A 15,544-nucleotide genomic window follows, 5' to 3' on the forward strand; every position below is an offset into this window, starting at 1 on the left:
CAATCTTAAAAGATATACCATGATAAAAATATCCATATTTTAATCTTAATGCTCAGTACATATCTAATAAAAATGAGTGAGGGCGAATAAAACGCAGGGTTCACTATGAACTAGTTTATTAAAACTTAATAAACGTGCATATCAGATCTACCTTTATAAAATTTATAAAAAGTGGATGATATCTATTAAAGCACAAAGAAAACAGTCAATAGAAAATATTGTTTTATCTACCATGAAACAGACTTGCCACTTCAAATGAATTAGTAATAATGCTACAGTCTGTATACTGTTTAATTACACTAGCATAAGAAACGCTTGGCACAAGTGTCCGTATTATGCTATAGTTCACCAACGTCAATGGAACAGTTTGTAAGGACACTTTCGTGGCCTATCGCTTATTGTGTAGTACACAAAGTGACTACACACCCACCCTCTTAATTAATCGTCCCAAATTAATTACACTGTTCCTCGCAGAGTTAAAACAGAAGGTTAAAGGATTCTACCTGCTGCTACCACAGATTACTTGAGTTGCTCCACTTGCTTTGCATAGTGCATAAAGAACACCTTGGATGACCACCAGCTGGTGTACGAACAAGGATGTTCAAGGTCCATATAAATAAGGAAATTTTATGGAAGAAGCAACTCCTCTCGGATCATGACTAGCGGGTGTACTGTCAGGACCCGGTTTGCAAATAACACAGGTGAGTTTCGCCCTTAGTAATAGAAAACCTTGAGCCCGAGGTTTCTCCTCTGAACAGCTGTCCTCCCATAAAGTCTGAAGTTCTATGAAGATAGACCTTTAGGCACCCCACTGGACATAGAGATACATCTTCCTTCAGAGGGCAGATTCTCTAGGGACCCCACCTGATGGTGGGTAGCATGTTCTTGGTAAGAAACTAGGGAAAGAAAATCATGAGATGAGTTTAGGAAAATTCACCGCCAGCAATTCACCGCCTGCAAATCACCGTCAGCAATTCACCGTTAAGGAAAATTCACTGCTAGCAAATCACCGCCTAACAATTCATTGCAAAACAATTCACCCATTTCCTTTTTTAGAGTATTTTATCGCCTAACAATCGCTTCAAAATTATCCCGAATGGTATAAATAGATAGTTTGAAAACAAAAACTAACAGTTCACCTATTATTGAGTTTTATTCTTTATAAATTAAAATTTTCTGAAGCCTTTGAAGCAACACTTTCATTGCGGTTCAGCGTTGTCTCGCTCTTTTAGACATATACTGTATATCTAACACACTTCTTTAAAATGGCCCATCGGTTCATTCAGAGTGAGAAAGGAAAGAAGGAATTGTGCATTAATAACTATATGTACGTCAAATAAAGACAAATTGAGGATAAAATCCATTGGAAATGTGAGCGGCACCAGAAGACAAAGTGTCGTGCACGAGTAACCACAGTGGGTGACAAAATTGTTAAGACTTTGAATGAGCATAATCATCTTGCAGATGCCGCCAATGTCGAGGCAGCAAAGATTTGTGAAGAAGTTCGTATCAAAGCGAAGAATTCAACAGACTCGCCTTATTCAATATTATCAATTGCTTTTGATGGATGCAGTCAAGCAGCAGCAGGAAAGCTTCCAAGTACAGATACGTTGGAAAGAACAATGCGAATTATAAGATATAAAAGTATTTCTGGTCCAGCTCTTCCATCTCATCGTAAACATATCACTTTTCCTGGGGGTTTTACTACGTTGCCAAATGGGGAGAAGTTCTTATATTTTGATTCTGGTAATATTGAAAAGCGCATAATGATCTTCAGCACGCAGTGAAATCTACAATTGTTAGCTGAAAGCCAACATTGGTATGCGGATGGAACCTTCAAAACCGTCCCGTTATTATTCTTTCAGTTATACACTCTACATGGTTTAAAGGAAAATATTTCATTGCCGTTGGTATATGCCTTATTGCCAGATAAAGCTCAAGAAACGTATGAAATATTTTTGGGAAAGATAAAGAACTTACTCACGTCTCTACCCCCATTGTCAATAACAACAGATTTTGAAAAAGCTATGATAAAAGCATGTAAAAACACATTTCTCTAAATTAAGCAAAATGGCTGTTTTTTCCATTTTTGCCAGTGTATCATGCGTACTATTCGATGTCATGGGTTAAAAGAGAGGTATGAAAATGATGCAGATATTGCTTTAAGTCTGCGAATGCTCCCTGCAATAGCATTCGTACCAACAGAGAGAGTCGTATCTACATTCGAAGAGTTATGTGACAGCGATATTTTCCCCCCTGAGGTCCAAGCAGTCTTGGATTATTTTGAAGATACCTGGATAGGACGTCCAGACAGAAGACAGCGTCGTCGACCACCCAAATTTCCGCACGAAATGTGGAACGTTTCTGAAGCTGTATTACATAATTTTCCGTAGACAAACAATTCTGTAGAAGGGTGGCACAGAGCTTTTGAAGAACAGATGACAGCATGCCATCCAAACATCTGGAAATTTATTGACTGCATTAAGAAAGAACAGGCATTGAATCAAGTTATATTTGAGCAAAACGTAGCTGGTCGGGAACCTCCCAAAAAAAAAGAAAAAATATCGAGATTGCGCCCAACGACTTCGAAGACTTGTCGGAAACTATGATCCAGACGTAAATGTTATTGATTACTTGCGTGGAATAGCTCATAATATTTCATACTAGATTTTTATGTTCGAATTTATATTCTTTAAAATTTTATTTTATTTCTTTTCCTTTTAAGCAGTTATTTTAATTATGAATGTATAAACAAATAAATAGAATGTCGTAGCAACAAATACAGATTTCTAAATGTCTTTTATAATGTGTAAAATAAAAAAAAAAATTACAGATTTATTATTTGTTAAATTCTTTAACGGTGAATGGTATGCTGGCGGTGAATTTTCTTCAACGGCGATTTGCTGACGGTGATTTGCTGGCGGTGAATTGCTGGCGGTGAATTTTCCGGACACGCATGAGATGTAGGTTTCTGGTTTTCTGCAATGAAGCGAAGACAGTCGACTTCTGTACTCGCTGAGACAGGGATGGATCCGGTAGCGGAACCAATTTTAGAGGTAGTTCCAATGCCGGAGGGAACCACACGCTATTTGGCCACTTGTGGGCCATTATTGCCACCTTCCCTTTGAAGGATCTCAGCTTGTCAAGGACCTTCAAAGGAGGTTGTGCGGAGGGAACAGATAAATACCGGACCATCTGTTCCAGTCTAGGGACATAGCGTCCACGGCCTCAGCTAGAGGATCCTCGTATGGGGACACATAACGATCCATTTTCTTGTTGTCTTTCGTCGCAAAGAGGTCTATCTGCAGCTCCGGGACTTGATTCGAGATGAAGGAGAACGATCCTGCATTAAGGGACCATTCTGACTCTATTGGTGGAAACCTGGATAGAGCGTCCGCTCTCATATTGCGGAACCCTTGAATGTGAACTGCTGACAGGTGCCATTTTTTCCTTAATGCCAAACGAAAAATGGCCAACATCACTTGGTTGATTTGAGGTGACCTCGACCCTTGTCGATTCAGGCGTCTCACTATCACCTCGCTGTCTAGAACCAGTCTTATGTGGGTCGAGTGGCGAGGAGATACCTTCTTTAAAGTCAGAAGCACTGCCATGGCTTCTAGAAATTTGATGTGAAATGACTCGAAGAGATTGGACCAAGCTCCTTGGACTCTCTTCTGATGAGAGTGACCTCCCCAGCCTTCCTTTGAAGTGTCTGTGTGGATAGTTACTGACGGGGGAGGAGGTTGAAGAAGTATTGATTTCTTCAGTTGCTTGGCATTGGACCACGGCTTGAGAAGCGATCGCAGTCGAGTCGGTAGAGGTCTTATTAGATCTCTTCGCGCGTTTGATGCGTATTTCCTCCAGACTCCTGTTGCATCCTTTAGCTGTGCTCTTAGCACTGGATCTGTTATTGAAGCAAACTGTAGAGAGCCCAGCACTCTCTCCTGTTCGCGTCTTGATATCCGTTTGGATTTCAGCAGTCTCTTGACAGATCCTGCTATTTCCTTCCTCTTCTTCCCAGGAATGGAAAGTTGATGTGACTCCAAATTCCAATGGATTCCCAACCACTGAAATTTTTGAGCTGGAGAAAGTAGAGACTTTTTTATATTGATCTTGAATCCCAGATGTTCCAGGAACTGGATCACTCTCTTAGAAGCTTGCATGCATTCTGTCCTGGATGCTGCCCACACCAGCCAGTCGTCCAAGTAGGCTACTACTTGGACCCCCTTTAGGCATGATTGACGGACGGCTGCGTTTGCGAGCTTCGTGAAAATCCTTGGGGCTATGTTTAGCCTGAAAGGCATGGCTCTGAAGGCGTAAAGTTTTCTATGTAACTTAAAGCCTAGGTAGGAGGAGAGGTGGCGATTAATTGGAACGTGCCAATAAGCGTCAGACAAGTCTATAGAGACTGTATATGCCCTCTTGGGCAGTAGGGTCCTTATGTGTTGAAGTGTGAGCATTCTGAACTTATAGTTTATTATGAACTTGTTGAGTGGCGACAAGTCAAGAATGACTGAGTTTTTCTGAGTCTTTCTTTGGAACACAAAACAGTCTCCCTTGAAATTTGATGGACTTAACTTTCCATATCACTCTTTTGTCTAAGAGCTCTCAAACGTATTCTTCCAGAACGGGGGTTGAGTGTTGGAAGGTGGAGGGCTGCTCCAACTCCAACCTAGTCCCTTCTTTATTAGGCTGTGGGCCCAGGGATCGAAGGTCCAGCGATCCCTAAATAGCTGTAGCCTCCCTCCTACTGGAAGCATCTCACTTCTGCTGTTGTGGACCTGAGGCCTTGCCTCCTTGACCGCGTCCTCCCCTGGATCCCCTTCCTCTCGAAGGGCGTCTAGAAGAACCTCTGGCTGTTCCTCTAGCCCACGAACGAAAGGAAGAAGTCTGCCTTTCGAAGGCTGGATTAAAAACTGGCGACTGAATCGCCACTTGTTGAGGTACCAGTTGGTACGTGGTTGGAGGTTGTGCCATTATCTGAGGCACCGCGGTCACAGGATGTTGTTGCTGTTGTTGCTGTCGGTAAGGTATAGCCGGCCGAGAAGATGGCCTAGTCCTTTTTGTCTTCCTCTTGGGTTGGGGACCCTCATCCTGAGAAGACTTCCTCTTAAGATTTAAGCCCCACTTTTTGAGAAGGTTCCTATTCTCTGTGGCGGCCTTGTCTACTACCTCTTTAACCACATCATTGGGAAAGAAGGTCTTTACCCCAGATACAAGAGGATATCAGTTTCCTCGGTTCGTGCCTCACCGCAGCCGAGGCGAACACGAACTCTCTACAGGCTCTCCTAGCTTTAATAAAGGTATAGAGATCCTTCGTAACTGTGGCCAGATGAGTTTTGGCCACTACCATGAATATGTCCTGGATCTTGGGGTCACTTGCCATTGTTTCTAATGTCGTTTGCAACAACATCGATGCCGCAAGTATTTCCTTCGTCTCTTGCTCCCTGCGCAAGAGATGCTCCGACTGCTTAGGGAGTTCCTCACCGAACTGACGTTCAGCAATATCAGCTTCCAGCTTCCCGACTGAGAAAGTAAGGTGTGCGTCCTTCCAGTCTTCTTGGTCCAAGGACAAGGTCAGAGATAACGGCTTGTACTCCTCCAAGGAGGGACATGGTTTCCCTTCCTCCACCGCCTTTAAGGCTGCCTTATATCCCTTTTCCATGAAGGGAAAGGCTCTGATAGGAGAGGCCACAAAAGAGGGAAGCTTCTTACTCAAGGCTGGCACCTTTGAGTTCGTGAAGCCCCTCTCTTTCATCGAGCTCAATAGTAACGCCTGAGCTTTACTATGGTCCAAAACTATGACCTCCTTTGGCTCAGTCTCCTCCTTTGAGGCTGGCTCCTTCCTAAGGCGGACATAACAGTCCGGGTAGGAATCCTTATTGGGCCAAAATTCCACCTCTTCCAGGGGAATTGCTCCCAACTTTTCAGATATGACGATCTTCCCGATTGTCATTGGCATATGTTCGGCATACCTCCAAGGATTGGTATCCGAACACAAAGGAAGATCCTTCACGTTGAGTCGCTTCTGGGGCCCACGTGATGTTGCGAGTCTATGTATGTCCAGTTTCATTGCAGCCTCCTTCTCATCATTCTTCTGAATTTTTTGGATCATCTCAACAATAGAAGAAAGAGTCCTTCCCAGGTCATCTGGGATAGCAGAAGATGTAGAGGGAACAGGTTCTGGGTCCGGAACCGATGTAACCGACACCTCATCGATTTCTTCCTCTTCTACTTGAGGAGTCTGGCACAGCTCCTCCTCTTGACCTTCTCCTAGAAGGTCCTTCTCTGTAGAATCCGACACCTCCGACATCCTATCGTCCAATTGTATGTCTTGAAGAGCGGCCGAGACCTCAGAATCCACTGGATTCTGGGTAGTTGGTATCTCCACCTGAGGCTGGGGGATGATTGCATCAGCCGATGCTTTAGGGAAAAGATAGGCCCTCATCTTCTCATTTGGAAGGTAGGGGCCTGAGGTGTTTTTCTGAAAACCCCTCACCCAGGATCGCAACTCTTCCCTAGCAGCATCCCTTGACTCCGTCGACTTGGGGTCGTCAAAAGCCTCGGTAATCAGGTTAGAACATACTGTACAAACCTGAGGCTCCCAATACCGGAGATCACCTCTGGAGGCTGCGCATCCTGCGTGCCTCCTACAAAATTGATGTCCACAGAAGTACTTACTGCGGACATTACAGAACACACTCCCGCACTTCGGATGGTCCTCCTGTAAAGAGAAGAAAAATCCATGAGTATCAAGTGAAGGCTTTTCACTTATATTGAAACATTTACCTTATATAGAAAAACTATAAAAGAAAGAAGGAAAGACACATACTTGTATTTCCTGTCCAGTCAATTGCCGTAACCTCCCAAAATATTAAAACTAAGGTTAATTCTATACTAGAATACCTTATGTAATTTCCTAAACGGAAATTTAATGTGTAGTTTTAATATACAGGATTGAAAGAATACAGGAAGAACTCACTTTCTATATAAAGTACGGTCTCAACAAAAGGCTGTACAAGATAACATTAAGTATTATGAAGAACTTTAGTGTTATCACAAACTCTGTACAGCAGTTTCTACTAATGCAGTGTGTACTACACTACGAATATAGCAACTACTGTACATCGCATGCTATTGTGCCGGCCGGCAACTACCCCTTTATAGATCAAAGATATACTATCTTTAACTAATAGGCAGCAGCCCTCTGATTCGCGACTGTGTGCCGGCCGGCAATCATTGCCAGTCGACGGATGAAAACACTAAAACTCGGCTGCCGGCCGCTAATCGTAGCGGCCAGCGGATTCAGGCTGTGATTCCACTGCCGGCCGGAAAAGGTAATAAAACCATGCCCGGAGACAGTAGCCAAGAACCAGAGAACCTCTACCTGCCCGGCAGTTGGCTGTCAAGCCAGCAGCCGGGATAGGGGTCCAACACAATAGTCAGAGAAACAGTATGGATGTAAGGTTATAAAGCGGCCTGCCATACGACCTTCCATCCAGAAAGAGTGAACTTATGGAAGGGGAGAATGTAGCATTCAGGCTTCCAAAGAATCCACAGCCTGCCGGGCTCTACCGGCAGACATGGAAGAGAGACCAAGGGAGGTCTGGGGTTCACTCTGCAAAGAACAAAGGGTCTCAGCCGGCCGGCACGTAATGATGGACGGCAGAGAGCTGAGCCGGTCCTCCATCCTAACCTATGCTAGGTACGGGAGAAGGACTATGGCCAGGAAAATAAGAGAAAGAGAGGTGGGGAAGGGATAAGGGTCCTAAAGACTTCGTTCTAGCAAGAGATACACTCAGCAGTTAGGGAGCTCATCCTAACCAAGAGTTGTCTATTAGGGAGGAAGACTGGCAATGCTTGCTATCCTCCTCCCAACCAGAACAAAGTTAGGTGAAGTTATTTCGTCGGGCAACCAAGAAACTCATTCTCCAGCCCGAGAAAAAACGACACAGGACAGTCTGCTAGGAAGGAATCATCACAATCCTTCCGACATGGACTAGGGAAGCAAAGCTTCCTGTGTCCGCCCCTAACCTAGCAAAGGAGACTCATTCTCCATGCTAGGAAGAAGCAGACCACAGACTAAAAACTCTGAAGTTCTGCCCAAACCAAAAAACTAGTCACTCTGGTTATCAGGACAGGGCAGAAATATCCTAGAATAGTAATACCTGGATTAATATACAGGTAGAACCACTAGGATTAAGTCAAGGGCTTTCAGAGGGAGAGAGGGATTGAACTTGGCCTCCGGAGGAGAAAAGAACAATCGGGGATGTGCGAAAGTATACTACTGTACCTAGAATACTAGCTAAGTAAGGTGAGAATCGATTACCTAAATCACCGAAACTCTCTCGTATACAATCTTGGAAAAAACATTCAACGATATCTTGCATGTATAAAATATTTGCCTATAGCTTCAATAAAATAACACTCGGAAAAACTTATACTATGCATGAAAGTATTAATGCCAGACGACTAGGCTACGAAGCCTCGGAAAAGGCAGGATCGGTACCTTGACCCATGTCGAAATCACCGAGCTAACACTGACCGAACAATATAAGCATTTCTAGAGTACTGTAGCTAATTAGCAAAATTATTACAGCGTAACTAACCGGGAACGTCGCTCTAGCTAACTAACTGACCCATAAGAGCGAGCGACAGCATCGCTCTTATGATCATATCACAGCTCTTGTTTACGTTAAAATCACTTTTGATTTCATTCAAAACGACAAGAGCTTACATTTATACATAGTAAAGATAATACTCAACTTTCCAGAGGCAGAAGATGCCGGAGAAGTCATCAAAAAGTTGAATTAAGTCCAAAATAACGAGAGAACACAGGGAAAACACCGAGTAGTTGAGCTACACGAAAAAGGAATAAAGAGGGCACTACCGCCTTCATCAGATACACACTGGAAACGGAATAGGAGAGATGCCTTATGAGCGGCTCTCTTTTCATTCTCGTTTCGGATTCTTGTCACTATTTCCCCCTCGAAGCGTTAATACTGTTCAGGGCGAAGATAGCTATGTGACGTGTCAAGAATACGTCCTCTGATATTATGTGATATCCCTGTGAGATTATTTAGGGATATTCGCTCCAGGAGTTAGAATTCTGGATACCTTAAGGTAAAATTCTCTGGGAATATCACTGTAGTTAAATATACCCTAGAAAGCTACCAATTAGGAACTTCCATCAGGACGACATGGCTTGAGCCCAAAAAATGAGTTGCAAGCTAATTGAAGCCAATAGATTTTCTTATTGGAAATAATTTGACCTTCTCCCCACAGTGAATATGTATAGGACGGATTCTGAAGACGAAGACCACTACTATGATCCGCATGCCGAGAAAATGTATCAAAGGCTACGACCTGGACGAGAACAGGTAAGATGACAACCTTGACGTAGGCTATAGTTGGCCTTAATGTTTGCTCCTTGAGTCTTACTTTTTACTAATCTCAATTTTTGCTGATCATATCACCCTTAAACACAGTTTTTCCTGACATCACCTTTCTGAGGTCAGGAATCGGTAAATGGCGTAACAGGGAAGATCACTAAAGAATAAGACAATTATTCTTTAGTGATCTTCCCTGTTATGCCATTCACCGATTTTAGCTTTTGTAAACATATATTTCTTTGTTTTTCTTTATTCCTAACTTCGTCGTATTTTACATATTTATAATCATGCCTTCCCCTAGTGACTCTTCATAAACTTGGCCGTATTACAGCATTCTTTCCCAAGTTATTACCTTTCCTTTATCTTTCTCTCTAGTCATGGTAGCCCTGTCTCCTTTTCTATCAATCTTATCTCTCCTAATCATATCTAGTTTTATATTTTCTAATTTTATCTTTACCAAATAATTACCTTTCTAATCTTAGATTTTATCAATAATAATTTTCCATTATCCTTCTAAAATAATTTGTTTCCACAATTTAACCATTTCCTGACTATACATAATGAAAATCATTTCATTTTTATTTAATTTCTTCTTTGCTGAATCTGCCCCTTCCTTTATCAGACCTTCTTTACTCTTCGTTTTCTTATTTCAATATAACAAATATTCACTTATCTAACATTTTCAAAAGCATATTTTTCCACATTTTTCCTTATCAAAATTATCTCTTTTTCTTATCCTTTCTTAAAAAACATTTCTCTACTCCTATATTTCCTTAATCATTCGTCTCCCTGATCGTCCCCTTCCCCCGTCATTCATATCCCTTGTCATTCCTTTGTCACATTTTTTTCAACGTTACTTTTCAAAATAGTTATTCCTCAATTTTCGTCTTTCATTAAAGAATAAGCACAATTGTATATCCATCATTGAAACATCAAATTATGCTATTTCGTTGCCTGGTATTTTTCCAAGCAATTTTCAGTCGCCTCTAAATAAGCACCTCCTTCTAGCACCATCTGTGCCTTGTAGTTACATGGATGAGAGAAAATAAACAAATCAAATAGTAGGTTATTGCAAACGTATCACCAGTTCATATAGTGATACTTTGGGTTTAAAATCTTGATCAATTTCCTAATTATCGACATAGTTAGTTTTCAAAGATCAGGTTGTTAGCCTCTTAGAAAATCTTTGTGATTTGGAATTTAGATTGCCTAACCAAAGAGTGTAATTAAGACCAAAGCTTAGATTCACTTGTTGTATTTTGTTTGGCATATATGAAGTGATTTTTATAACATTTCATATAAATATCCTATTGTAAAATCAGGTCTGAGACGTCCTCAATAGTAATCACTGCCAAGTGGGGATCAAGATAACTACCATGACTTTGTTGCCTTTTTATGGAGATTTCACTTTTCATTCAAGGAATTCTCATTTTACTTCTTAGTTTCTTTTATAAAATTCATAAGTCTTAACCAAAAAAACTTTAATATTCGATGGCTCTTCACTCTAAACATTTTTATAGGATATTTTCAAAAGAAAATTTCATATTCATCTGATATTGGTAACTAAGGATACATCATACACACCTTAATACATTTATACAAAATGTAAATTCAAGATATACTGTACGTTATTTCTAAATGTGGTTTGTTACTTTCTTTTTTTTATGAAAAACATTAGGAGACAGAGGAATTGAGAAATGATTGGAAAAGCAGTCATCAATTGGGTTGGACTGGTTATTACAAATGGTGTAAATACGATCACGTGTATGAATTATATTAAGAAGTGGAGAAACTGCCATGTGTTCAGTTCTTGGAGACCTGGCTCACTAGCATAGAAATAGAAAAATAGACTTCTTAAAGGAAGGACTGCGCACTACGCCACTCAGTGTTTGGAACTTTGGTGCTAGATTTAACTTGGATGTATCTCTAAAACTGGTCCTAGATGACCTAGAAAACTGATCCGAGTGTTTAATGCAGTTTTTTTTCGGACTCAATGATGCTATTGTAAATGTACCAGAAGGTTATTCTGAAGGTCACTAGGTCAAATAATATAATTTGGCTGATAAATAGAGTTAATGACCTCAGTGACGTCTATATTAGGTTGTTAAGATCTGAGATGTTCAATGGCTTCATCACCAATAGATGGAAAGGTCATATTTAAAGTCAAAAGGTAAACTTTTAGAAATTTAAATAGCATAATTTTACTGAAAATTTGAATAAATATTTGCTGTAAGTGGACTACAAGAGTAATTTCGGTGAGGAAATTTTTATATTGACACTTAACATCAAAGGAAGTGCGGAAACCAAGAATCTCCACTAACCCCATCACAAGCTATGTCTTGCGCAAACAACATTTCCATTGACACTGATAAATATGATCTTCCCATTACTGACAATGAGGAACTGATAAATTGACGAGACATTAAAGCACAAAATCATTTTCTTAGCAGGGTTTTGAGAGCATAAACTCCATGGGACTGTGGCTTTTGAAGAACTAGAGAGCGTTGAAGACCTCGCAGATTCTGATTTTATATCTAATTTGAACAGAGATGTCTTGACTTCACTAAAAATTTCCACTGTTCACTTCGTACACGCTGCTCATAAAGTATTTATTGGCTGTAACCTTCGCTGCTAACGTATTCACCTTAGCCAAGCAATATCTATTAATAGCCCTTTGGCAGTAATTCATGAAGCTTGCGTGACAGTAGCTAATGTTTACTCTAAGACATATGTACTTTATAAAAGTGTCTAAGAGAAGTAACTTGGTTGTGTGAGGAGGCGAGAAAAGTTGTTAAATTGAGTACTTCTTGTTATTCGTATAACTCTTTTGATATGCATATGCACATCGAGTTGATAGAATATTCATGGAGTTAGTAATGTTCATTTTATTATCCTTTTTATTTCATCTAGAAGTCATTTTAGCCAATAAACAAACACCAAAACCACTTCTAGCCCAATTACTCTTTAAATTCGCTCCTAAAACCCCTAAATAGAGGCCAAGATCACTCTTTTAGCCCATACTGAGAGCATTTTAGGCTACTTTTCAACCAAATTATGCTATTTGACCTTTTGCCCTTCAAAATGACCTCGTACATTTACACCGTTTAATCCGCCGTCCTCTGAAAAGCCCATTTTGACACCAAGATTAGTTTCTGGGCCGTTCAGAACCAATTGTAGATATGCTCCAAGTTAATTCTAGCAACCAAGTTCCAAATCCTAAGCTTACCAGTTAACAGTCCTTCCTTTTAAGATGTCTATGGGTTTCTCTGATTTTATCTTTCCTTTATTACATTCAGCATTATTTTAAAATATCCTTAAGATGCACCTCCCAAAAAATCTTGAAAGATTTTCTCAATATGCCAATATTTTGTGCAATTGAGGAAGAGAGCCACGATGTGTTTCTCGAAAGGGAAACTGAAACCAAGCAAGATACCTACAGTAGAATTCTAAATGATTTGTAAATGGATAGAGAATCATTCACAAATGAAAGATCTGGGTAGGGAGGATCCAGTGGCCTATACCTGCTAACAATATTGCCTTGAGTTATGGTTTAATTTCATATATCATCATTTGCTCTATGCACTAATCTAGCAAGAGATTCAACAACATTACGTCCACACTCGGGAGATTGGATTGATACAAACCGAATACAGTAGCATTGGCTACATAAGCAACAAATTTATTTCCGATGACAAACCATTTAATGTATAAGTAAAGAGCCAAAAACACTGCCTTGAAGAACATCAGAGTTTATATTACTATAGTCATAATGTTGTCTACCAACATCTAATCTTTGCAATGTAGTTTATTATTCAAGAATTCAATTATATTTATATTGTTTCATTACACCTCATTTGTTTAAGATTAAAAACAAACCCATCATCATTAACACATTCAAAGGCAGAATTATTTCTAATAATTGTTTTCTAATTAGATAATTATTGGGTCCTTCGACTGGCCAGATAGTACTACATTTGATCCCTCTAATAGTTACGGCTCATTTTTCCTTTGCCTATACATACTCCGAATACGCTGGCCTATTGTATTCTTTACACATCTACCTCTCCCATCAACACCTAACTACAATTAGATAAACAAAAATGTCTTCATCACTCAAGGGACTAACGATTGCTTTGTAATTGTTCAGTGTCTATTTTCTCTTGGTAAGGGTAGAAGAGTATCTTTAGCTGAGGTAAGCAGCTCTACTAGGAGGACACTCCAAAATCAAACCATTGTTCTCTGGTCTTGGTTAGCGCCATTGCCTCTGTACCATCGTCTTTCATTGTCTTGGTTTAAAGTTCTCTTATTTGAGGGTTCACTCAGGCACACTATTCCATCTGTGCTAATTTCACTGTTGGGGCTTTAGGGCTTAGAGTATCCTTCTTTTCTAACTATGGTTTTACGGTTTTACCTTAGCAAGTAATAATAATAATAAAAATAATATTGTCCGATAAGAATAACATAGAACTATAACTATATATATATATATATATATATATATATATATATATATATATATATATATATATATATTTCATAATCTCCTCTTACATTTATTAACACAAAGAGCCTTAGTTGGATTTCGCTAGTTGTCTCTATCTTGAGCTTTAAGTCAATACTTCTCCATTCATCATCTACTTCACGCTTCATAGTCCTCAGTTATGTAGCCCTGGGTCTTCCAACTCTTCAAGAGCTTTGTGGAGCCCAGTTGAAAGTTTGAGGAACTAACCTCTCTTGGGGAGTACAAAGAGCATGCCCAAACCATCTCCTTATACCCCTCACCATGATCTCATCCACATATTGCGCTTGAGTAATCTGTTTTACAGTTGCATTTCTAATCCTGTCCAGCCATTTAACTCCCAATATTCTTCTGAGGGCTTTGTTCTTATATATAAAAATTCTGTTGGATATTGTTCCATGTCATACCATGACTCATGTCCAAACAATAACACCGATCTCACTAACTGATATATAGCCTGATTTTTATGTGTAATTTCAGGCAATTTCATTTCCAAATTCTACTTAACCTAGCCATTGACGGATTTGCTTTTTTCAATTTTTCATTAAACTCCAATTTTAAAGACTGTATTAAAGATCCTAGTCCCTGAATATTCAAATGTTTCCACCTCGTTAATCCTTTCTCCTTCCAATGATATTTAATCTTCCATTGTATATTCCATTGTATCATCTGTCTTTCTTCTATTTATCTTAAGACAGACCTCATGTGAATTTTCATGCATTCTAGTGAACAAGCTTTGCAAGTCCTGTGGCGTTTTGCTTATAAGGACAGCGTCAGCAGCATACTCCAGGTCAGCTAATTTCCTGTTACCAATCCAGTCCACTTGCCGTAACTTTCCAATCTGATTCATGGTTCTAACATTCAAATTACCAATTTTCAATTTTTCTTTAGTATTTATAAACCGGGATATTCTTAGCACCCTGCTACGCCCGGGACTAGGGGTCATTTTGTCATTTTCTCTTTCCATAGACTGACTAAATCCATAGGGGATACATTGGCTAAATTCATCAAAGGATAGCCAGTTCCTTGTGATGAGCAGTGCCTACCTAACTAAGGCAAATGACCCCTGCCAGTCCATACCAATTCCAGTAAGATAATCCACCGGGCATCGAGAATAGAAGCCGAAGAGTGATCTTGTCTATCACCTTAACCCCAATCCATCACACAACTGCCGGTAACTTTATCAAGATTTAGAGGGGCAATTCCTCCACATCCAAAGTTCTCGTTACTCCGCCGGGTTGCTCATCCACCTATATTCGTACAACCGTAAGCAAACGTGGTTTGCTAAGATATACCGCCTTGCACGGTATCATATAACTATAACGCCTAGCACGATATATATATATATATATATATATATATATATATATGTATATATATATATATATATATCACCTAGCACGGTATATATCGCCTAGCACGGTATTATACCGCCTAGTAAGGTATATACCACTTATACGGTTTATACCACACTATATATATATATATATATATATATATATATATATATATATATATATATATATATACCTGTATATGTGTATATATATATATATATATATATATATATATATATATATATATATATGTATATATATATATAAATATATATATATATATATATATATATTTA

At 39.6% G+C, this 15,544-nt stretch overlaps 1 protein-coding gene across 1 annotated transcript in view; it reads left to right on the forward strand.

The window, feature by feature from the left end:
* The window catches only part of LOC137627256 (serine-rich adhesin for platelets-like), a 91,468-nt gene that overhangs the window by 4,233 nt on the left and 71,691 nt on the right, over positions 1-15,544 (forward strand). Inside the window, exon 4 of the mRNA XM_068358337.1 lies at positions 9,286-9,380. The gene's annotated coding sequence lies outside the window, so the exon portion shown is untranslated. The remainder of the gene's footprint in view (positions 1-9,285; positions 9,381-15,544) is intronic.

Source organism: Palaemon carinicauda, chromosome 35 (assembly GCF_036898095.1).
Source record: "Palaemon carinicauda isolate YSFRI2023 chromosome 35, ASM3689809v2, whole genome shotgun sequence".
Classification (NCBI taxonomy): domain Eukaryota; kingdom Metazoa; phylum Arthropoda; class Malacostraca; order Decapoda; family Palaemonidae; genus Palaemon; species Palaemon carinicauda.